Below are 24,232 nucleotides of genomic sequence, written 5' to 3'. Positions count from 1 at the left end.
AGGGCCGCATATGTGGCATATGGAAGTTCCAAGGCTAGGGGTCCAATCTGAGCTACTGGTCTAAGCCACAGCCACAGACAGCAAGGAAGGATCCCAGCCGCGTCTGCAGAGTACACCACAGCTCATGGCAACTCCGGATACTTAACCCACTCATATCCTCATGGACTCTAGTCGGGTTCACAACCCGCTGAGCCACAACGGGAACTCCTTCTAACTCTATTTTCACAAAATACGTTCCAAGGTGCCATAAAACCTCAGAGTCCAAGATCACTTGGAGTATGTTTCTGAAATTAAACCTAAAGAGAATGCTAAGGTCTCAAAGAAGATAGGAAAAGAATCTAGGGTTCTCATGGCATAGGACCCACTTAGCCTAGCTCAGAGTTCTCCGCCCCCACCTGCCTCGGCTCTCCACTTCCTCCGCTACCTTGCAAGCCCCACCCTCTTCAGGTGGCCCCGCCACTTCCTGGTAGCCCAGCTTCCCCACCCCCTACCCCAAGCGGAACCAATGTCCCTGGGCCCCGGGGTCGACCGGATCTTTCTTGCTCCTACTCTTCGCAGCGGTGACTCGGCAGCAGCGTCTCGCGTCATCAGTGACAGCCCCGAATTTTGCTACGCTTTGCGTCGCTCTGCCAGAGCAGTCACCTCCTCCTTGGCAAATAGTCCTCGGTGGGGTCCGAGTTCCTGGATAATAAGAGGGGGGAGGCACGAGAAATTGCAGCCAGGGGACAAGGGATCAACAAGCAGAGGGAGCTAGGGACTGAAGTTTCTGCGATAGTGTGCGAAGTTAGTTAAAAAAAACTCCCTCCCTCCTAAGAATCCTTCCGCCTGCAGTAGCGGTGGTGAGGCTGAGGGAGCCGCCATTTTGGATGTTCGGTTCCTGCTGCCACTGCTGCCGCCGCCCCCGAAGCTGCTGGTTTCATTCGAGGTTTCGGGCCGGTGAGTGTCACTCGTGGCGCTAAGAGCATACTGCTTTTTTTTGCCCAGTGCCTGTCAAGAGCGCTCGGCCGGAGACTTCCTGTCAATTCTAGGGGTCCGGTCCCAGGCCGTGGGGGGTGAGAAGAGAGGACGGAGGCTGAGCCTGTAGGGGCCCGGAGCCCCAGGAGCTCCTCGACTTCTTGAGGGCCGACCCCGAGGCCTCGGACCGGGAGGCTCTGCGCGCGGCCGCCTTCCGTGCTGCGGCGTTGCCCGGCTGGTGTGGGCCTTCTTGAACCCATTGACTTTCTCAGGCTGAGATCCTTCTTTGAGGGCTCATTCAGAAAGCCTAGGGTTAGCGGGGCGGGTCCCACCTCGGGCGGGTCCCACCCCCGCGTGTCTTCTCTGTGCCACGTATCAGCGTTCTTGTATCTTGTACCCTTGTCAGGTCTTTCGTAGAACTCTCATCGGCGTTTCCAAATGCTTCGTTAGTCGCTGTCTGCACCTGCATTGCTGTTCTCTTAGAACCGGACATTGGCCTCGCCTCTCTCTAACCTTCCTACCAACTTCTTTCCCAGTTTTCCGGGTGTTTCTTTTTCATTTTCTTTTTTTCTTAAACTCATCTGCCAATACACTGCTTATCTTCTCTCAAACTCCTGATCCTGTAGGTGTCAACTACTAATAATTCTCTCGGTCTTCTTAACTGTTGGGGAGAGTCAGGACGGTTGGTTGTGTTTCCCTGTTAGGGTTTTGTTGTAGGAGACGGGTCGAACCACTCGCTCAGAGTGTAAATATTTGTAAAGCTAATGAAACGGCTTTGCGGAGAGGAGGTGGTAGGGAGAGGCTGTCAAATGTTTTCGCATTTGTGGGGTTCCCTTCCCATGCTGAACACTTAACTTTTGGGTACTTTTTGATATTTATGTATGGTGTATATCATTGCCTATGAAAATCTACCTGTGAAAAAGAATTTCAATCTGACATAGATAGAAAGGAAAGTAACTTTTTCGGCTGCTCTGGGCATTGCTTAACAGAAGAGAGGAGTGAATGAACATATCTTAGTGACCTTAACTTTCAGTTGGTTTGTACAGTAATGTTCTTTGTTGGCTGATTCTAAAAAAGTACTTGGATTAATTTCGTGTATTGTATTTTTCTGGGGATAGTTGGATTTTAAATATCCGCTTTCATTATTCCCCATAATACTTGTCAGACTGTATACACCTTAACTTTTTTGGTTTAAAAATATAGACTCCCCAGATACCCATAATCTTACTTTTATTTTGCTCTTAACATGTTTATATTATAGCGTGCTTGAATAAAAGGCATTTCACAGTAATTCACTGATTATTTCCTACATTTCAAGTTAGGTGAGTGTTATTGAGTCACTTGTATTTCATCTCAGCCTGGATTTTTACATCTGCAAAAGAATAATAACTGACTTGAAATTGTAGCCTAGTGATTTAAACTTAGATTTATAACTTGAACTGGGTCAGATTTTTTAGTACTTCTAATCCATTTATAAGTGTATTATTCTTATCCTCAGGTTATTATCAGGTAGATAAATTCCGCTGCTAGTCATGTTTTCAGAAGAGTGAATGTTTTCATTGTAAATAGTGTTTTTGTTATTTGTTATAAGGAGACTTTACAAAAATACATTAGTTACTATTTGTGTATTTACTCTGAAGCTGTGGAGTTTCTCTTTTCCTTGAAAGAACTGTCAAACAGAACATAGATGGAATCCTCACTCATTTACTAAGTATCCTCTTGTAGTTGCTACTGACATATTCCATTTTTGAGTTCCACTTTAAAAACAAGGTATTGGAAGAACTATCACATAGGTATTATTTACTCGGTTTATTTCATGGAATTGTGTACTGGTATTTAAATACCATTCATTCTTAGGTGGTTTGTGTTCAGTTGGAGAAAGTGTCCTTTTGCTTTGCAAATGATAAGCAAAACACCATCGATTGATTAGCACAGACTTGAGTATCTACTTTGTCTAAAGAGGTTGAGATTGTACTTGAAATTAACATCATTTAGGAAACCTCAATTTATTTTCTTTTGGAAGCAATTGCTGTTCTCTAATCTGTTTCACTGACAGGAGTTCTAGATTTGGAGGTGTATTTTAGAGTGAAACTATAAAGTACAAAAATTGTCAGCAGTGCCTTTGTGATACTTAATTCCACTATTTATTTTTAAAGTCTTGAAATCAATCATGTACAAACACTCACTTTTTTTGTGATTTGTAAGGACTCTATACAAATTGAAAAAGTTGAACGAATATTTTCCAAAATATTATTTTTTAATTAAAAAAATTGAATTGGAAAACTACATACCAGAACAGATTTCAGCGTGCTTAATCCCCGTATTTGCATTTGCTGAGGATTTAAAAATTTTATGTATATAGCAGGATTTAATTGATATCAAACTTTAAAACTCTTACTTGGATTTAGTTTCAGAAAATTTTAAACTAGTCTTATTTTTCTTTAAACTGCCCCAACTTGTTTAGCTGTTTTTGGCACTTGTCATTCAGTCTTTGCTTTATAAATTGTTTTCAGTTCTTGATTTTTGGCTTTCTTTCATCACTTTGTTACTTTTATTCAGTTTCTTTCATGCAGGATATTTAAAGTAGCAAGCAATTTTAAAATTAAGAGAACATAAAGATTTATCTAAATTCATGTTTCTTGGCTTAAGGTTTTTGAAAATCATCTTTGTCAACAAGTAAGTAATAGGATTTTTCTGTTTGTCTTTTTGTATAGAAAATTTTATTTCTGTAGAGGCGCCATTTCTACCTTGAAAGTATATGTAAGATTTTTTTCTTCACTGGAGAAGTAACACAAAATACTTAATTTGCCTTGAGTTCTGTTATTAGAACAATCTCTTGTTAAAGTTCGAAGGGTCCCGAAGTGAGAGGGGAAAAAAACCCCACACTTGCCAAACTTGTTGAGTCAGTATTAACTAACACTTTCAAATAAAAGGCAAGGGTTAGGATAATATGATTAGAACAAGAAATGCTTTTTTCATTACAGAGTTGAAAGTTTTGTCTTTTTTTTTGTTTGTTTGTTTGATGCTTTGACCTACTAAGACCACTGGAGAGAGAAAATTAGTGAGTTCTAAACATCAGTGAAAAATAGGCTTAGAAGAAAAAAAAAATCATTGGTTATTTTAAAGATGGAGAAAACTTATGTGACCTTTGTACTTTATTAATAATTAAAGACATCTTAAAGGCAGGTGTTTTTTACCCCCCCTTTCTCTGTTATAGTGCAGCAGTCACAGTGTAACCTGATCTGCAGGTTACTTTGCTCACTCCAGCTTGCATGTTGTAGCTGATTGTATTTGTGTTATGCTGAGCATCCTAGGCTTTCAGCTTGTCTGGCTTTGATATTAATACTTTGGATTCTTGGGAAGAGCAAATATAAGAAAGACATGAAGTTAGGTCTTTGGAACTGTAAACCATTTTGCACTACCTTCCTTATAGGACTTGGGGTTAAAATTAAGACTGTCATACCATAGATGATGTACACTATTTGGTTATAAGATTTAACTTCTGTAAATGATCACACAGCTGTACGACTCAAGTAGAGGAAGTTCCACTAGTGTTTTTACAGCTCATTTTAGTGAAGCTCTTTATATTCAGCCTCACTGTTAGGAAATTGTTTAGTTTCAAGCTGAAGAAAAGGAAGGGAAGTTAATAAAACGTTCTTTTTTAGAGTCTTCACAAAAGATTCCTTTCTCACATTTTTGTTTGTTTTTTGTTTTCCTTTATTTTTTTCAGGGCCACACATATGCAACATATGGAAGTTCCCAGGCTAGGAGGTCAAATGGAGCTGCAGCCGCTGCCCTACACCACAGCCACAGTGACTCCAGATCGGAGCTGAGTCTGTGACACAGCTCACTGCAACGCCAGGATCCCTGACCCACTGAGTAAGGCCAGGGATAGAACCTGCATCCTCATGGATACTAGTCAGGTTGGTTACTGCTGAGCCATGATGGGAATGCCCACGGTTTGTTTTTTTTTGGGGGGGGGTGGGCTGTGCCCATGGCTTGTTGAAGTTCTCAGGCTAGGGGTTGAATCAGAGTTACAGCTGCTGGCCTATGCCACAACCACGGTAACACCAGATCCGAGCCACTTCTGCAACCTGCACCTCAGCTCACAACAATGCAGGATCCTTAACCCAAGGATGGAGACCAGAGATCGAACCTGTGACCTCATGGATACTAGTCAGATTCTTTTCCACAGGGCCACGATAGGAACTCCCCCCCCCCTTTATTTTGGTCTTTTTCTCCCTTTAGGGCCAAACCCGTGGCATATGGAGGTTCCCAGGCTAGGGGTCGAATCAGAGCTGTAGCCACTGGCCTATGCCACAGCCACGCTAGACCCGAGCCTCGTCTGCGACCTACACCACAGCTCATGGCAACACCGGATCCTCAACCCACTGAGCAAGGCCAGGGATCGAACCCAAACCTCATGGTTCCTAGTTGGATTCGTTTCTGCTACACCACACCACTATGGGAACTCCATTTTTATAGTACTCATATATGTGATTTTTTTAAATGTATGTTTCTATCAGTGAAGGAACAGGCTCTGTATTTTCTTTAGAAAGTTTCTCAAGCTTAATAAATAGTATTGATTATTTAAGAAAGCAGAATGAGGAAGTAGCTTATAATTTGATTTTATTAGCATTTGGTTGTATTGTTTTTATTTACATAGATTGAACTTTTTGCTGTTCTTTGAATATTCCATGTGGTTTCATTCCTTTTTTTTTTTTTTTTGGTCCTTTTGCCATTTCTTGGGCCGCTCCCATGGCATATGGAGGTTCCCAGGCTAGGGGTCGAATAGGAGCCATAGACACCGGCCCACACCAGAGCCACAGCAACTCGGGATCAGAGCCGAGTCTGCAACCTACACCATAGCTCATAGCAACGCCAGATCCTTAACCCACTGAGCAAGGCCAGGGTTCAAACCTGCAACCTCATGGTTCCTAGTCAGATTCATTAACCACTGAGCCACAACAGGAACTCCCATGTTGTTTCATTCTTGTTGTACCTGTTCTGCTTATATCTGGAATGTTTTTCTTCTACCTAGTAAACTTCTTCCTTCCTCTCTACCCTAGGCAAAGGAGTGTAGTACCTTTTTTTTTTTTTTTTTTTTTTTAAAGTACTTGTTGAATTTTTTCTTGAGCATCAGAGGACAAGAACCATTTAATTTATGGCATCCCTAGTACATAGCACAGTGCTTGGCACTTAGTAGCTACTCTGCAGAACTGAATGAAAATAATAAGAAAAAATTGTTCAGGCCCTCCCCTACCAAGCCAAAGCAGTCATGGTCCTGAGTGATTTATGGAAATCTACTGAAGATCATTTACTTGTGACTGATAGAGTTTAGTTTTTTCCTTTTCCTTTTTTACGGTCACACCTGCACCATAGGGAAGTTCCCAGGCGCAGGGTCAAAGCAGAGCTTCAGCTACCAGCCTACACCACAGCCACAGTATGGCGGGATCTGAACTGTGTCTGTGGCCTGTACCGCAACTCATGGCAATGCCAGATCCCCTACCCACTAAGCAAGGCCAGGGATTGAATCTTCATCCTCATGAATACAAGTCAGGCCTGGTACTGCTGAGCCACAACAGGGACCTCCCCTATTATGTCTTATAGTATGGATGTACTCTACATAACTTATTCATTTGTTTTCCTGTGGATATTTAGGCATTTTCTAGATTTTTTCCCCTACAAACAGTGCTGTATATAGTAAAAGTCCCTGTGCATGTTACCTTCTTTCCTGATGCTTTTATTTTTCTACAGAGTAGACTCTCCAAGGTGGGATTTCTGAGTTAAAGGAATTATATTTTAAATGTTATTATTGCTGGATTACTCTCTAAGAAGGTTGTTGTAATTTCTACCTCCACTAGCAGTCGGATCTCCATGACATCACATCATTAGATGTAATTACTTAATTTAGTTTTTGCTGGTCTACTAGTTGATAAGTGGTTTCTCAGTTTTGTCTTAATTTTAATTTCCCTGAGTATTGCTGGAGCTAGCCTCTTTTGATATGTTTTTTGACCATTTGGATTTCCTTTCCTGAGAATTGTTCATGTTTTTGGTTCATTTTTCTTTTATGTTGTTTTTTTCCTTATTTTGTAGGAACATGTTATGGTATCTTACTTCTTACACATGTATTTTTTAATCTGGAATTTACTTTTATATGGGATGAAGTAGGGGGTCTTAAATGGTTTTCCTTTGTGTAGAGAGCCAGCTATGTCCAGAGTAAATAAATGTCCTTTCCTCAATGAATTAAATGCTGCTTTATCATACGTTAAGTTCATATATGTGTTCGCTCTATTTCTGGATGTTCTGTTTTACTCTTCCTGTATCATTATTTTACTGTTTTTTTGAGTATAATAGCTTTATTGAAAGTTACACTCTGTTAAGAACAGCTCCTGTCACTGTACTTTTCCATTTTTTTTGCCTTTTTTTTTTTCTTTTTCTTTTTAGGTCCGCACCTGCGGCATATGGAGGTTACCAGGCTGTGGGTCAAATTGGAGCTGCAGCTGCTGGCCTACGCCTCAGTAACACCAGATTCACAACCCACTGAGTGAGGCCAGGGATGGAACCCTTATCCTCATGGCTACCAGTTGGGTTCGTCACCACTGAGCCACATGCGAACTCCTTGACTGTTCTTAAACATTCTTATATCTGTATTGTTTGAAAACAATTCTGTTGACTTCAGAAAACCTTAAAGAAGCCCAATGTTTGGAATGGCACTATATTCATATGTTAATGTTGGCAGGCCTGACTTTCTTTTTTTTTTTTTTTTTGGTCTTTTTGCCATTTCTTGGACCGCTCCCACGGCATATGGAGGTTCCCAGGCTAGGGGTCTAATCGGAGCTGTAGCCTCCGGCCTATGCCAGAGCCACAGCAACGCAGGATCCGAGCCACGTCTGCAACCTACACCACAGCTCTCGGCCACACCGGATCGTTAACCACTGAGCAAGGGCAGGGATCGAACCCGAAACCTCATGGTTCCTAGTCAGATTCGTTAACCACTGTGCCACCACGGGAACTCCCTGACTTTCTTAATGATGATAATTTTTTCCATATTATAATGAATTTCCATTTAGTGAGGTCTTGTTTTAGTTTTAGGTCCTTCGACATAGGTTTCATAGATGTAGCATAGATGTAATAATTGTCTTCATCAAGTTCATACAACTTTCTTGCTAAATTTAGCAAGATAAATTTGTAAAATTCCTAGATGTTTTATAGTTTTTGATCCTTGTCAGTGGGATTTCTCCCCTCCACCTTCCCACAATTCTAACTAATGTCAGTTAAAATGTAGGTTAAAAATGAGTCTTTAATTTCCTATGGACCAGTGTCCCTATCTCTGCCACCTTTTTGCTGTCCCAAATTAAGAGAATTTGGATTCAAGAAGAATATGCTTGGGAAAATTTATCTTAGTATCGAATCACTGTTTCATAAATTTTTTGTTTGTTTGGCAGTGCCCCTGACATGCAGAATTTCCTGGGCGAAGGATCGAACCCAAGCCACAGAAGTGACAATGCCTGATCCTTAACTGCTAGGCTACCAGGGAACTCCTTTTCATAACTTTCTAATGTCATCCTGTAGAAAAATGCCATTTGGTAACTGTGACTCTGTCCTTTTAAGATGATGTCATTTTTTAATTTAAAATTTTATAGTTCTGCTTTATTTATCCTTGTGGTTTTTGTTCATTTGGTTGAATCTTCAAAGCAAGAATTATTTCTCAAATTATGCATGTTTGTTATATGAAAGATACCAGAAAATATACAGAAGTTAAAAAGACACCTATATTCACTAGGTATAGATAATCTCCCTTAACATTTATTATATCCTTTGGGGGCATATCTTTCTTAAAAAAGTAAGATTTTGTTTGGAGAATTTAGTGACAATTTTTGATAATTGAGGGCTCTTTAGGCTAATTTTGCTAATATTAGGGTTTAGGAGAGTGAAAAAATTTGCTTTTTATTTTTATTTTATTGTTAAATTTGATGTTGATCATGTTCCTCTATCATTGTTTATTTGGCTTTTTTTTTGCTTTTCATATGTTTTAATGCAGTTGAATTATTCAGGAGGCATATTGGCATTTACAGTCTATTTTTAAAATCTGTTTTGGTGAATTTTGGTTAGGGATAATTAAACATAAAAGAAGATTCCTGTAATGCCATGGCATTTTAGGAGACTTGAGCTTAAGCCCTCTTAAAGAGATGCCAGCTGGCTGCCTAGACAGGGTGTGGTAGTATCTTAATGTGGTCACACATTTCACAGCCTTAGAGCCTTGAAGATCCAGAAGTTCCATTTTAATATTTCACCTAGGAATAATTCATCCTGATCAAACTCACTGATGTGTAATTTAGAATAACAGTGTTGTAATTGATAAGAGGCTATGCTTTTCTACTGAATTACCTGTATGTACTTTCCTGGGCTCTCTGTTGCTTTTACGGAGCTATTTGGGAGGCAAGGTACTTGAGAAAATGATTAATAATCACAAAGTTGGCATTGTGAACATGAAACCAGAGCTTATAAAAAGTTGGATGGGGAGTTCCTGTCGTGGCGCAGTGGTTAATGAATCCGACTAGGAACCATGAGGTTGCGGGTTCGGTCCCTGCCCTTGCTCAGTGGGTTAACGATCCGGCGTTGCCGTGAACTGTGGTGTAGGTTGCAGACGCGGCTCGGATCCCGCATTGCTGTGGCTCTGGCATAGGCCAGCGGCTACAGCTCCGATTCAACCCCTAGCCTGGGAACCTCCATATGCCGCGGGAGCGGCCCAAGAAATAGCAAAAAGACAAAAAAAAAAAAAGTTGGATGGGAGTTCGTTTCGTGGCTCAGTGGTTAATGAATCGGACTAGGAACCATGAGGCTGTGGGTTTGATCCCTGGCCTTGCTCAGGGAGTTAAGGATCATGCGTTGCCATGAGCTGTGGTGTAGGTCGCAGACGTGGCTCGGATTCCGTGTTGATGTGGCTGTGGCGTAGGCCAGTGGCTACAGCTCCGATTAGACAGACCCCTAGCCTGGGAACCCCCATATACCGTGGGTTCGGCCCTGGAAAAAGACACACACACACTCACACACACACACACACACACACACACAAAAGTTGGATGGTCTTGAGTATTTCATCAATCTAGGCCTTGGTGAAACTTGATGGAAGAACTATCCCTGTCCCACCATGGTTTTTGCCTCTCCAGAGACCAAAATACTTATCCCGAGGTTTGATCTCTCTTATTCCAACAATGATGTGCTAGTGTTGGTCTCTCCTCTTCACTCTGTAGAACATTTCTCCTCTTTGAACGTATTTCTTCATACAGGGGAAATAGATGTGCACTGCCTCAGCCTCCCCCTCCCCACCCCTTTCCACCAAAATAAAGAAAACCACAAAAACACAATGGAAAAACTCAGATGTCAGATTAATCACAGGTGGTGCCTATAAGATATATTAGAAAGTAAAAGTTAGGAGTTCCCATTGTGGCTCATTGGGTTAAGGACCCGACGTTATCTTCTTGAGGATGTGGGTTTGATCCCTGGCCTTGCCCAGTGGCTTAAGGATCCAGTGTTGCCACAAGCTGAGGGATGGGTCGCAGATGCAGCTTGGATCTGCTGTTGCTGTGACTGTGGCATAGGCCTCAGCTGCAGCTCCAATTCGACCCCTAGCCGAGGAACTTCCATATGCTATAGGTGGAGCCTGAAAAAGAAAAAGTCACTGAAGCATATTACTGTTAATTTGGTTTAAGTTTCTTCCTATTAAGCTTTCTTACTATTTTGGTCATAGTATTTTCCAAGTTTTAAATGTACTAAGTTTCTGTAATGGGTTAAGAATCTGACTGCAGCAGCTGTGCAGTGGAGGCAGGAGTTCACTTCCCAGCCTAGCTCAGTGGGTTAAAAGATATGGCATTGCCACAGTTGTGGATCAGATTCAGTCCCTGGCCTGGGAACTTCCAAATGCTTCGGATGCGGCCATAAACATTAAGAAAAAAGAAAAAAAAAAAAGAATATAGGAGTGCCGTGGTGGCTCAGCAGGTTAAGGATTTGGTATTGTCACTGCTGTGGTGCGGACTCAATCCCTGACCCGGGAACTTCCGCTTGCCTCAGGTACAACAAAAAAAATAAATCAGTAAATTAATTTTGGTGTTCCCATTGTGGCTCAGCAGTTTAAGAACCTGACTAGCATCCATTATGATGTGGGTTTGATCCCTGGCCTCAAGCAGTGGATTAAGAATCCGGCATTGCCCAGAGCTGCTGGAGCGTGGGTCACAGATAAGGCTTGAATCTGGCGTTGCTCTGGGTGTGGTGTAGGCTGGCAGCTGCAGTTCCAATTCAGCCCCCAGCCTGGGAGTTTGCATGTGCCGCAGGTGTGGTCCTAAAAGGAAAAAATAATTTAAAAAATGTACAAAGCAATTCAGATATACATGTGAGATAAAAATCTGAAATAGAGGTTCTATGTGGAGCATGATATGAAAGTATATGCCATATGGAGAATGTGAGAGAGAAAGTACAGTAACTTCTTTGGGAAGGTTTTGCCCAGTGCTAACTTAGGTCGCTTGAGCAGTCTTAGCTATACCTAAAAAACTGTGATTAGATGTTACACAGTTATTAGTGGTAAAGTTAAATGAAATCTAATTTCTTATTGTTTAGCAAGAAAGACTTCAAGTAAGGTGTGTGGATAGAAAAGGAGATAATTTTAATATTGAAAATTGCTTTTAATTTAAGATTTATTTTTCAATGTAGAGCTCAAATACTTTTAAGTTTAGAAGAAGGACCGTATAGCAGCAGGAACCCCAACCTTTTGCTTCTGTGTTTTTTGTGGCTTGTCAGCTCAGAGCTCAGAAGTTAGGAAGAACGTGAACTGAGCCCAGTAGAATAGAGATCAGGTCTGAGTTCTGATACCTTTGCCGAAGCTGTTAGTGAGCAGCTGTGAACTTTATTTTGTATGCTTTGGAAAGGACAAGTATATTTTCTTTAGATAAGACTCTTCTAGCCTTTACAATTCAATAAATACTGTATTTATTGAGTTCTTATTCTTTTTGGCAGGGGGAATACAAGGATGAATAAAACAAATAAGGATCAGGCTTTAGGGAGCTTATATTTGAGTGGGGAAAATAGGTATTTAAAAGAAAAAAAGATGATCATGGCTTGGGGTGGTTTGATGTTGAGGAAAATCTTTGTCCCCCAAAGAGATTTATAGAAAATAACCATTTTCTCCACTTGGGGGAAAAATTTAGGAGAACTGGAACATACGCAGTCGTTTTTTTTGTGTGTATGTCTCTTTTACTGTTTAAAATTTTTCTTTCCTGTAAGAAACATTTGTAATTTTGATTACTTTGGGTATGTAAAGTAATCTAATTTAGTTTAAGCTCCAAAACCTAATTTTGTTCAACCATGTTGGATAGAAATTTTTCTAAAATGAATTTCACACTTTTTCCCTCTGGATTTTCACTATTATTTCTCAAATAACAATTAATGAAATAGAATACATTTATCCACAGTCCCTGTACCTCAACAAGTCAGATTTTAAATTTTTCTGTGTTGCCTTTCCATTTTGTCCTAATAAGTGTCCTAAAAGATGCCAAAGAGGAACATTTTTGTTTTGATAAGCATGTACAAGAACATAAATAGAAAACACATGAACATGTAAGTGTTGAATAAAACCATTGAAATAGTAAATATAAGTGGTTAGATATAAAAGGAAAAATTGACAGAAACGAAATCATGATAATAGACTTACACATGTCTGTCTCAGTCTTTAATAACTCAGGTAGTTAAATCAATAAGAATGGACAGTGTCTTAACTATATAATTTTTAGAAATTGGAGTTCCTGTCGTGGCACAGTGGTTAACGAATCTGACTAGGAACCATGAGGTTGCGGGTTCAATCCCTGGCCTTGCTCAGTGGGTTAAGGATCTGGCGTTGCCGTGAGCTGTGGTGTAGGTCGCAGATGCGGCTTGGATCCCGCATTTCTGTGGCTGTGGCATAGGCCGGCAGCTACAGCTCCAATTAGACCCCTAGCCTGGGAACCTCCATATGCCGCGGAAGCAGCCCCCCAAAATGGCAAAAAGACAAAAAACAAAACAAAATTAAAAAAAAAAAAAAAGAAATTGGGTGTTCCACAGATACAATTTTATTTTAATGGACTTTCTATCTTTATTTTTTAAGTAGCTTTATTGAGATATACCAAAAAATTGCACATATAGCACATTTAATGTATATAATTTGAACATAGGATATAATTTTGTTTCGTTTTTTTCCTGCCTTCTGCCTTAAATGTAAAATGGTGATCTTTTTGAATCATTTCTTGATGAAGCAGGGACTTATTATGAAAACTAAGTAAGGGGAGTTCCTTTCATGGTGCAGCGGAAACGAATCCAACTAGGAACCATGAGGTGGTGGGTTCAATCCCTGGCCTTGCTCAGTGGGTCAAGGATCCAGCATTGCCGTGAGTTGTGGTGTAGGTCACAGATGTGGCTCGGATCTCCCTTGATTGTGGCTGTGGTGTAGGCCGGCAGCTGTAGCTCCCATTAGTCCCTTAGTCTGGGAACCTCCGTGTGCTGTGGATGCAGCCCTGAAAAAAACAAACAAACGAAACAACAAACTAATTAGGGTACTGTTTGTAATTTGTTAATATTCTTAGGGCTTTGAGGGTATTGAATACTTTTTGCTAGTACACTAAGTAGCCTCAGACTGCTATGCTCTGTGACTGTGTAAGCTATATGTTTTAATTTTGGATTTTTTTAAAGTTGTAAATTAAGGTAATTACTGTGGAAGTCTAAGGCAGATTTACTGGTGATTTGATCTTTTCCATTTTGAGTAATCAATTTAAAAGCTTTTTTTTTTTTTTTTTTTTTTTTTAGTCTTTTGTCTTTTTAGGGCCACACCTGTGGCATATGGAGGTTCCCAGGCTAGGGGTCTAATCGGAGCTGTTGCTGCCAGCCTACACCACAGCTCACGGCAACGCTGGATCCTTGACCCCCAGATCCTCAACCTATTGAGCGAGGCCAGGGATTGAACCCGCAACCTCATGGTTCCTAGTTGGATTTGTTTCCGCTTCGCTATGATGGGAACTCCTTAAAAACTTTTAATAGTATAGAAATCTATAAAGTAAGAGCACAAACTTCATTTTTTATTTTTATTTTGATGATTTTTATTTTTTCCATTGTAGTCGGTTTACAGTGTTCTGTCAGTTTCTACTGTACAGCAGAGTGATCCAGTCACATACATATATACATTCTTTTCTGCACATTATCCTTCATCATGTTCCATCACAAGTGACTAGATGTAGTTTCCTGTGTGGTATAGCAGGATCTCATTGCTTATCTACTCCAAATGCAATCGTTTGCATCTATTAACCCCAGACTCCCATTCTATCCTACTCTCTCCCCCTCCTCCTTGGCAACCACAAGTCTGTTTTCCAAGTTCATGAGTTTCTTTTTTGTGGAAAGGTTCATTTGTGCCATATATTAGATTCCAGATATAAAAGATAGCATATGGTGTTTGTCTTTTTTTTTCTGGCTTATTTCACTTAGTATGAGAATCTCTAGTTCCATCCATGATGCTGCAGATGGCATTATTTTGTTCTTTTTTATGGCTGAGTAGTATTTCATTGTGTATGTATAACACATCTTTTTAATCCATTCGTCTGTTGATGGACAGTTAGGTTGTTTCTTGGCTATTGTGAATAGTGCTGCAGTGAGCATAGCGGTGCATGTATCTTTTTCAAGGAAAGTTTTGTCTGAATATATGCCCAAGAGTGGGATTGCCGGGTCATAAGGTAGTTCTTTATTTAGTTTTCTGAGATAATCCATACTGTTTTCCATAGTGATTGTACCAATTTACATTCCCACCAACACTGTAGGAGGGTTTCCTTTTTCCACACCCTCTCCAGCATGTTATTTGTTGATTTGTTCATGATGGTCATTCTGACCAGTGTGAGGTGGTAGGTACCTCATAGAAATTTTGATTTGCATTTCTCTAATAATTGGTGATGTTGAGCATTTTTTCATGTGCTTGTAGGTCATCTGTATATCTTCTTTGGAGAAAATGCCTATTCAGGTCTTCTATCCATTTTTTAATCGGGCTGTTGGATTTTTTTGTTGCTGAGTTGTATAAGTTGTTTGTATATTTTAGAGATTAAGCCCTTGTCAGTTGCATTGTTTGAAACTATTTTCTCCCATTCCGTATTAGGTTGTCTTTTTTTTTTTTTTTTAAATGGTTTCAAGATCTGTTTTCTTGATAAATTTTCAGTTGCACTATAAAGTATTGTATAGAGACAGTGTTGTGATATCAGATCTCTAGAATTTATTAATCTTGCTACTGTTTTGAATGCTTGTTTTTGTTATGTACACCATTTTTGTTTCTTCCCTTGCCGTTAGGTGACATTTTAACTACCATCAGTATCACCATTTTTGTTTCTTCCCTTGCCGTTAGGTGACATTTTAACTACCACCATTTTTGTTTCTTCCCTTGCCGTTAGGTGACATTTTAACTACCATCAGTATCCTTCCCTAAAACAGCTTCTCTATCCTAGCTTCTACCCTCTTCACTTTCCCCTTCAGTTTTTTAATTTGCTCTATTCTGGAACAAGCTGAATAAGAACATACAAATAGAGTAAAGTAGATGTTCTGTGTAAGACGTGCGTTGATGTGAGATGCTCTCTTTTGGCTGCACAAGATTATAAAAATGTGTTTTGAACTCTCAGCTGTGTTCTGTATAACTGAGTCATTACTATACCTTATATTCTTACCAGTTTTTTTTTAAGGGATAGAGTTTGTTATTGTTATTTATGTTAGGTGGTTATTTTAAGGAATCTTGTATTTTTTGGGTATTTTGAAAAGCATGTAAAAACTTTGAAAAAGTAGGGAAATCCTCAATATTGTAATATAAGCAAGTAGGTTTTGTAGTCTGACGTTCGCTACATTGGTTAGATGTATTTGAATCTAATTTTTAGAAATCTTTCAGATATAAAATATATGGAAAATAATAAGTATTTACTTACCTGCTACCTAGTCTAAGAAATAAAACATCAGTATAGCTGACAGTTCCTGTGTCTCACTGTCCCCTGTCATATTCCACCTCCTCCCCAGTGTGTCGCTGCGTTGGATTTGACTGTTATCTTTCACATGCATGTTCTTATTCTCTTACTACATTTTTTTTTTTTTTTCTTTTTTGGTCTTTTTGTCTTTTCAGGGCCACACTGCAGCATATGGCGGTTCCCAGAATAGGGGTCCAATCAGAGCCACAGCTGCCAGCCTACGCCGGAGCCTCAGCATCACCAGATCCAAGCCGCGTCTGTGACCTACACCACGGCTCATGGCAACGCCGGATCCCTAACCTACTGAGTGAGGCCAGGGATCAAACCTGCAACATCATGGTTCCTAGTTGGATTCGTTTCCGCTGTGCCACGATGGGAACTCTTCTTACTACATTTTTTAAATTGAAGTATAGTGGATTTACAATATTTCAGGTGTACAGCAAAGTGATTCAGATACACATTTTTGTATCACATCTAAAGAATAGGTACTTTCAGGAGTTTCTGTTGTGGCTCAGCAGGTTAAGGACCCGGCCTTGTCTTTGTGAGGATAGGGTTTGGTCCCTGGCCTCACTCAGTGGGCTAAGGATCCGGTGTTGCTGCAAGCTGCAGCATAGGTGGAGGATGCGGCTCAGATCCATTGTTGCAGTGGCTGTGGCATACGCCTCAGCTGCAGCTCCAATTCAACCCCTAGGCCAGGAACTTCCATATGCTGCAGGTGTGGCTTTTTAAAAAGATAAGATACTTTCGCATGTTTTAAATCTTTATAAATATTAATATTGTGTATCTTTCTGCAACTTGTTTTGGATCAGAATTAATTTATGCAAGGATAAGTTGTTCATATATCCAGCATTATGGCTAACGTTTGTTTAGTGCTTATGGTATGCCAGGCACTTTGCTAAGAATTTTACGTGTTCTTTTTTTTTTGGTCTTTTGTCCTTTTAGGGCTGCACCCATGGCTTATGGAGGTTCCAGGACTAGGGGTCTAATCAGAGCTGTAGCTGCCAGCCTATGCCACAGCCACAGCAACACAGTATCCAAGCTGTGTCTGCAACCTACACCTCAGCTCATGGCAACACCGGATCCTTAACCCACTGAGCGGGGCCAGGGATTGAACCCGCAACCTCATGGTTCTTAGTTGGATTCATTTTTGCGGCGCCACAGTGAGAACTCCCATGTCTTCTAGTTCTAATTACCTTTCTAAAATTTAGTAATTGTGTACTGGTACTCTGCTACAATTCTTTTCCTGTATGGGATTTTGGAATTGTTGGGCTGATTCAGAAATCACTTAATTTCACAAAAGAAAAAACATAAATATATTGAGTTAGTTTGGCCATGACAAAATTTGGCTTACCATAAATATAATTTCCTGTTCTGTCATTGATTAGCAGTTTCTGCCTCATATTGTTATGTGGCTGGAATTAAAAAATCTGTTTTTCTTAATTGACTTTGAGTTCTCAAGGATAGAGACCATGTCCTTGCCAGTTCCCAGTACCTATTGCAATGTCTGGCATAGAGAAGGCTCAGCAAATATTTGTTGAATGAATGATTAGTGCTTTCTGGTATAACGTGTTTCCTTGTAACAAGGAAACTTAGGTCATCAGTGGGGGTAGTGTGACTAATTGAACAAGGAGGAAAAAGAAGAGGTGCATGAAGCTAACTTCTCACTCCGTATTTTTTAAATTCTCCCTTTCTGTTTTGAAATGGATTTAAACGATGCTTATGTTGATGCTATTTGTAATTTGTATTTTCTGTTTTATAACTGTAGTCTGATGGGCTCTGAAGTGTTATAAAGTTTTTTTTCCCTCATTTTCTGATTAAAGACCTTACTTCTGTTGCTTTCTGAATTCAGGATTCTCAAACTTAATGGCTGTATTTCAGTTAAGTACAGTGTATGATATGATATGTTTGCTCCTTATTGAAGGTTGGCGTATTCATTTTTGTCCTTGAAAGTTGCTTTTGTTAGCTCAGTCGTAACCAACCCGACTGGTAGCCATGAGGATGCTGGTTCGATCCCTGGCACCGCTCAGTGGGTTAAGGATCTGGCATTGCTGTGAGCTTCGGTATAGGTCGCACATGTGGCTCGGATCCAGCCGTTGCTGTGGCTGTGGTGTAGGCTGGCAGCTGGAGCTCTAATTCAACCCCTACCCTGGGAACGTCCATATGCCACAGGTGTGGCCCTAAAAAAGAAAAACGATAAAAATAAAAAAAATTTAAAAATTATATCGTCCTTCTGTAGAACTACTTGACTGTACAAGCAGTCACGTGAAGGGACTACATTTGATTTATAAAGAATGATACTTTTATTTATTTGTTTTTTCTTTTTTCGCTGCCCCCTTGGCATATGGAGTTCCTGGGCGCAGGATCTGATCTGAGCCACAGTTTCTACCTAAGTGACAGCTGCGGCAACGCCGAATCCTTAACCTACCATCCCAGTGAAACTGCATCCAGCACTTCCAAGACACCACTGATCCCATTGCTCCACAGTGGGAACTCCAAAAGAATGATACTTTTATGGTAGGATGGTATGTAATGCGACCATCAAATATTTGTTCTCATAGATTTTTTTTTAAAGCTGATTTTATGCCCTCATTTTTCACTTAATGGAACAGAGACTTGGAGAAATCAGATGGCTTGTCCTCAGTTGCTTGGCTGACAGTAGTCATTGATTATTAGGATCTTTGATCATTTCAGCTCTAACGTTTCTCTTTAATATGTTCTGTTCTTTATAGAAACTGAGGAATATTTAGTATGTTCTTAAGAGTATATATTTGAAAGATTTAAGACCTTTGCCACTGAAAATCTTTCAGAATGCAAAACCAGGAGTTCTCTTGTGGCTCAGTGGGTTAAGGCTCTGGCATGCTGTGGGCTTGGCCAAAAAAAAAAAAAAAAAAAAAAAAAAGACTAGAAAGCCATAATCTCCAAGGTTTATTGTGGGAAGACTTGGGGAGGAGGCGAGAGGAGACACTAGTTTACTCAACCCAATCCTGTACCCAAATAATTTTTCTTCCCACTTCGCTTTTATTTTAATTGCTACTACTCCCAAGGCATAGTTCCTGAGGTATGTCTCCTTCCTTTCAGTGCTTTGGGCAAAATATAGACACAGATTTTTTGTTTTTTTCTTTTTCGTTATTTGAAATGACTGAAATTTTTTGAATACATTTTTCTTATATATGTAAGATAGAAATAAAGAGAAATACAAGTTCCCAAAGATTTGTTGTGTCCCCTCCGCATATTTAAAGCATGCTTTCTTTCAGTCTCAGTTCCCCTGTTTAGAAGTCCAAAAGGGATGTAGCTTAACAGCAATCTTTCTAACCTGCCTGTGTTTGGAAGGCACTGTCTTTCGGCCTGCCACTCAGGAACTCCTTTCTGGACAGCATGATACCTTTATGGTTTAGCTCAATAGAGCCCTTTTTAGTTTCCTCTTCCCCACAGGTCCCATCCCTACTTTATTAACAAAGAAAATGACTTCACCTCTCACGTGAGACCTTCTTTCAGCCATCCCTTAAATAAGGGTTCAGTGTTAACCTTTTTTTTTTTTTTTTTTTTTTTTTTTGATCTGAGGTGTATGGAAGTTCCCAGGCTAGAGGTCGAATCGGAGCTGTAGCTGCCAGCCTACACCACAGCCACAGCAACTTGGGATTTGAGCTGAGTCTTCGACCTACACCACAGCTAATGGCCACTCTGGATCCTCAACCCACTAAGGAAGGCCGGGGTTGAACCCGTGTCCTCATGGGTACTAATTGGGTTCGTTACTACTAAGCCATAACAGGAACCCCTTAATTGTTGTGTTTTGAGAGTTCTTTTTATGTTCGGGATACATGTCTTTTGTTGATATGTAATTTGCAAATAACCCAGTCTATAACTTGTCTTTTTAAATTTTACTGAAGTATAGTTGACTTACAATGTCATAATTATTTCTGCTATCCAACAATGTGATCCAGTTATTCATATCCATTTTTTTCAGGTTCTTTTCCCATATAGGTTATTACAGAACATTGAGTAGAATTTCCTGCGCTCTTCAGCAGGTCCCCACTGACCATCCATTCCATGTACAATAGTATGATTATGCCTGTCTTTTTGTTTTCTCCTTCCTTCCTTCCTTCCCCACACCTATGGCATGTGGAAATTCCTGGCTGGGGATTGAAATGGAGCTGCAGCTGCCAGCCTGTGCCACAGTCAGAGCAACACTGGATCTGAGCCACTTCTGCGACCTGCACTGCAGCTTGTGGCATTTCTGGATCCTTAAACCACTGTGCGAGGCCAGGTCACATCCTCACGGGCACTATATCAGTTCTTAATCTGCTGCGCCACAATGGGAACGTATTGTATTTTACATTTAGATCAGTGGTCCATTTTTTGTTAATAAGATGTGAGATTTAGGTTGAATTTGTTTATTTTTGCTTGTGGATGTCCAATTGTGATGTGCATTGAGTTGTTTATAGTATTACCTAGTTATCCTTTTACTGTTTGTGGTGATATATCCCCTCTTTCATTCCTGGTATTGCTAATTTGTATTGTTTCTCTTTTATTGTCTGGCCAGAGGTATCAATTTTATTGATCTTTCTGAAGAACTAGTCTTTGGTGTCATTGACTGGATCTGTTTTTTGTTTTTAATTTCTTTCTTTTTTTAAAAACAATAATTGCTTGCTTTTTTCCTAGTTCTTTTGGGTTTATTTTGCTCTTTTTCTAGTGTTTTTCTTTTTTAACCCCTTTTTTGGCCTCCCCCGGGCCAGGGATCAGATCTGAGCCACAGTTGTGACTTAAGCTGCAGCTGCAGCGACAGTGGATCCTTAACCTGCTGTGCTGGGCTGGGGATTGAGCCTGCCTCCCAGTGCTTCTAAGACACTGCCGATCCTGTTGCCCACAGTGGGAACTCCTTTTTCTAGTTTCTTAAAGTAATAGCTTAGATTTTTAGATTGTTCAGATGTTCCTTTTGTTCTGGTACAAGCATTTAATGTTATACATTTCCTGCTACACGCTGCTTTAGTGTATACCTCTATTTTGTGTGTTTATATTTTCAGTATATTTACTAATTTCCCTTGATATTTCCTCTTTCACCCATGGAATCCATTGATTATTTGGGAGTCTGTTATTTAATTTCGAAGTACATGGAGAGTTTTCCAGTTAGTTTTCTGTTATTGATTTGTAGTTTAACTCCATTATGGACAGAGAGCATACTTTGTATGATTTCCATTCATTTAAGTTTATTAACTCTGTTTGTTTTGTTTTGGCTCAGGAAAATTTCTCTTGCTTGGGGTCTTCTGTAAACGTTGGTTAGATTCAGTTAGATGATGATGGCATTCAGATCTTTTATATTCTTGCTGATGCTCTCTGTAGTTAAATCCTTTACTTGGAGAGCATGTTGAAGTCTCCAACTATAATTGAGGGGTTTATTTTTCCTTTCGTATCTGTAATTTTTTTTTTTTTTGTCTGTTTAGAGCCTCACCCAGGGCATTCGGATGTTCCCAGGCCAGGGGTCGAATTGGAGCCACAGCTGTTGGCCTACAGTACAGCCACAGCAATGCAGAATCAGAGCTGCAACCGGGACCTATACCACAGCTCACGGCAATGCCAGATCTTCCACGCACTGAGTGAGGTTCGAACTCTCATCCTCCTAGACACTAGTCTGGTTCATTTCTCCTCAGCCACAACAGGAACTCCTGTATCTGTAATTTTTTCCTTATGTTTTTAGTGCTGTTGTCAGGTATGTTTGCAGTTAGGATTGTTGTATATTTGTGGTGAATTTACTCTTTTATCAAGCAGTGGGAGGGTAGAGAGTGTTTTACTCCATGCCTTTAGGATTACAGCTCCTCTGGTCAGAGAGGAGTTCGACTTCCCCACTTTTTAAAGGTTTTTGTGTGTCTGTGTCTTTTTTGGGGGGACCGCACCTGCGACATATGGAAGTTCCCAGGCCAGGGGGGAATTGGAGCTGTAGCCGCCGGCCCACACCACAGCCATAGCAATGTGGGATCTGAGCCACATGTAACCTACACCACAGCTCACAGCAACGCCGGATCCTCCACCCACCAAGAGAGGCCAGGGATCTAACCTGTGTGCCTTCTCCACTTTTTAGATGTCTGCCTTGCTCTTACTGCCATTGCTACTGCCATTGCTCTTCTGCCACAGCCACCACCTTTGCAGTATTGCCTAGGGGCAGGGTAGAGGGAAGAAAAACAAAACAAAACAGAGAATTTCCTCCTTTGTCCTTTATCTTCCTTTTCCTTTTTTTGCTTTTTGAGCCAGAAATAGGTTTTTTCTTAAGAGTTTTTTCTCTGTACTCAGTGTGCACTTGTGGGTTTTGGGCTGCCCTTGGGTCCAGGCTGGGTAGTGCTGGAGGAAAGTGATAACTTCTTGCCAATTTGATGGAATTTCTAATTCTGCTTTCTTTCTCCAGTCTGCTCACTGTCACTGACTTTTCACAGCCCTCAGCTAGCTGTGGCATGTATTTTGTTCAGAATTTATAGTTGCAAATGGAGGGAGAGAGAGGCAGGAATCTCCATGGAGTGTTGTTTATTCCATCTTCACTGGAACCAGAACTTAGTTTTGATCTTAGAATGTATTCTGAAATATACCAAAATTCTTTACTATGTAAATAAACTTTTATTTTTCATTCATGCCTATGTGGACCAAAAAAAAAAAAAAAAATGTTGCCTGCCTGTTTTCAGTAAACAAAGAGTGTTGCCCACCATCAACCATTAGCCACTGCAGGCACCAAATGGTGCTTCCTGAAGCGAGTTCTGGATGGAGAAAAATTGGATTCTGGCTTTAGACAGTTAAGATGTACCTCAGAGGAATTATTTCAATAAACTCAAAGTCTTGCATCTTTCCATACATAAAAAAGCACTAAAATCATTAACTTGATGTGTCTGTTTGTGATTAGCAGCAGTAATCCCTGAGCAAGGCCCGCAATTAGACCCTCATCCTCATGGAAACTATGTCAGGTTCTTAACGCTTGGAGCCACAATGGGAACTCCTTTTCCCCCATTTTAAAATAAGAATGTTTTATTATTGAATTGTAAAATTATATTCTGAATACAAGTCCTTTATAAGATAGGAATGGCATTTTTTTCTCTTTCTGTGCCTTGCTTTATTTTCATAATGACATCCTTTTTTTTTTTTTTTTTTTTTTTTTTTTTATCTTTTTGCTATTTCTCGGGCCGCTCTGGCAGCATGTGGAGGTTCCCAGGCTAGGGGTCTAATCGGAGCTGTAGCCACTGGCCTCTGCCAGAGCCACAGCAACGTGGAATCCGAGCCACGCAGCTCATAGCAACGCCGGATCCCTAACCCACTGAGCAAGGCCAGGGATTGAACCTGCAACCTCATGGTTCTTAGTCGGATTCATTAACCACTGAGCCACGACAGGAACTCCCATAATGACATCTTTTAAAGGGCAAAAGTTAAACATTTTTACAAAGTCCAATTTAGAAGTTCCTGTTGTGGCTCAGCAGTAATGAACCCGACTAGTATCTGTGAGGATGCTGGTTTGAAACCTGGCCTCACTCAGTGGGTTAAGGGTCTGGCGTTGCCATGAGCTGTGGTGTAGGTCACAGATGCAGCTTTGATCTGCTGCTGCTGTGGCTGTGGTGTAGACCAGCAGCTGCAGCTCCAGTTGAACCCCTAGCCTGGGAACTTCCATATGCTGTATGTGTGGCCCTGAAAAGCAAAAAAAAAAAAAAATAAATAAATAAAAATTTTTTTTCTTATTTATCTTGTGCCTGTGTATAAAATCTCTATTTAACCCACATTCCCAAAGACTTCCTCTTATGTCCATTTCTTTTTTTGCTGTGTAGGTCGTGCCCTCAGCATATGGAGGTTCATTTCTGCTGAGTCACGATGGGAACTCCCACTTGTATCCCATTTTGAGTTAATTTTTGTATACTGTGTGAGGTTAAGGTCCAGGGTTAATTTTCTTCTTTCATGTAGATATCCAATTGTGCCAGTGTCATTTGTTGAAAGATTACCCTTTCTCCTATTGAATAACCTTGGCCCCTTCGTTGAAAATCAATTGAACATACATATGTATGTTCCTAAACTTTCTGTTTTGCTCGTTATTCTCTAAGTCTGTCCTTAAATTCAGTTCCACACAGTACTGATTAATGTAGCTTTGTAGTATTTCTTAAAATTAGGTAGAGCAAATTCTTCCATTTTTTTTCTTTTTTTTTTCTTTACTTATTCTTCTTCTTTTTTTTTTTTTTTTTTGCTTTTTAGGGTTTCACCCTTGGCATATAGAAGTTCCCAGGGCAGAATCAGAGCTATAGCTACTGGCCTAC

The 24,232-nt window shown here is 40.3% G+C and overlaps 1 protein-coding gene across 2 annotated transcripts in view; it reads left to right on the top strand.

Annotated features, from left to right (window-relative positions):
• AP1G1 (adaptor related protein complex 1 gamma 1 subunit) overlaps positions 525-24,232 on the top strand; it is an 89,873-nt gene continuing 66,165 nt past the window's right edge. Inside the window, exon 1 of one of the 2 annotated variants that reach the window (XM_003126897.6) lies at positions 525-936. The gene's annotated coding sequence lies outside the window, so the exon portion shown is untranslated. The remainder of the gene's footprint in view (positions 937-24,232) is intronic. The other variant, XM_003481797.4, reaches the window with a different exon arrangement.

This window comes from Sus scrofa, chromosome 6 (assembly GCF_000003025.6).
Source record: "Sus scrofa isolate TJ Tabasco breed Duroc chromosome 6, Sscrofa11.1, whole genome shotgun sequence".
NCBI classification, from domain to species: domain Eukaryota; kingdom Metazoa; phylum Chordata; class Mammalia; order Artiodactyla; family Suidae; genus Sus; species Sus scrofa.
The sequence above is the reverse complement of the archived record's forward strand: the minus strand, read 5'-3'. Positions and strand labels throughout refer to the sequence as shown.